Consider the following 1,451-nt stretch of genomic DNA (forward strand, 5'->3'; position numbering starts at 1 on the left):
CTTGCCAAGGTTAAGTGCGGTGGTTCGCGCTTTCAGTTTTGCTCGAATGCTGCCATCTATCCACGGTTTCTGGTTAGGTTAGGTTTTAATAGTCACAGTGGGCACAACATCTCCTATACACTTCCTGATAAACTCAGTCACCATTTCAGTGTATTCGTCTAAATTATTTTCGCAAGTTTCTGCCTATAGGAAGGGAGGAGCAAAATTGTGTCGTGTTCAGATTTGCCGAAAGGAGGGCGGGGGAGGGCCTTATAACCATCCCGGAAGTTCGAATAGCAATGGTTGAGGATTTTAGCAGTGCGAGTACAACAGTCGATATGTTGATAGAACTTCGGCAGCCTAGTCCTCAAATTTGCTTTGTTAAAATCCCCGGCTACAATAAATGCAGCCTCAGGATATGTGGTTTCCAGTTTGCATAAAGTCCAGTGAAGTTCTTTGAGAGCCGTCGTGGTATCGGCTTGAGGGGGGATATACACGGCTGTGACTATAACCGAAGAAAATTATCTTGGGACATAATATGGTCGGCATTTGATTGTGAGAGGTATTCTAGGTCGGGTGAACAGAAGGACTTGACTTCCTCTATGTTACTACAATTACACCATGAGTCGTTAATCATGAAACACACACCTCCGCCCTTCTGCTTCCCGGAGAGATATTTATTCCTGTCTGCGCGATGAACTGAGAACCCATCTGGCTGGACCGATTTCGACAGAATATCCCCAGAGAGCCATGTTTCCGTGAAACAAAGTATGTTACAGGCCTTGATGTCTCTCTGGAAAGAAATCCTTGCCCGGATCTCGTTGAGCTTGTTAACCAGAGACTGAACATTTGCGAGTAGTATACTTGGAAGCGGTGGGTAGTGTGCGCGCCTCCTAAGTCGAACCAGCAGGCTGCTCCGAGTGCCTCTCCTCTGCCGGCGATGTTTTGGGTCAGCCGCTGGAATCAGTTCAATTGCCCTGGGGAGAGCAAACAAAGGATCTGCTTCAGGAAAGTCGTATTCCTGGTCGTAATGCTGGTGAGTTACCGCCGCTCTGATATCCAATAGTTTTTCCCGGCTGTATGTAATGACACAAAACAATTTCTGAGCTAATAATGTAAAAAATAATACATACAAAAACAAAATACCGCAAAGTTTCCTAAGAGCTAGTCGCGAGGCCGCCATCCTTGTCGGTGCCAGAATACAGTACTTTTCAATCCCCTCTTTCCACTGATATACTGTAAAGCTTGCGCCTATTCCATTACATGGGAGTTGTGAAAGCAGTGTTTTCTACACAAGAGGATCCGGACAAGAAAACCATCACCAAATCGTCTGTAAAACTCAAACCGGTATCAGGTCATATCACCCCGTCATCAAAAGAGGATACTCCCACGAACATGACAGTGTAATTTGTTTTCCTCTACAACATCCACAAGCTTTACGGCAGTTGTCTGAATCTTCAGACGCCCACATC

The sequence above is a fragment of the Coregonus clupeaformis genome, chromosome 17 (genome assembly GCF_020615455.1).
Source record: "Coregonus clupeaformis isolate EN_2021a chromosome 17, ASM2061545v1, whole genome shotgun sequence".
In the NCBI taxonomy this organism is placed as follows: Eukaryota; Metazoa; Chordata; class Actinopteri; order Salmoniformes; family Salmonidae; genus Coregonus; species Coregonus clupeaformis.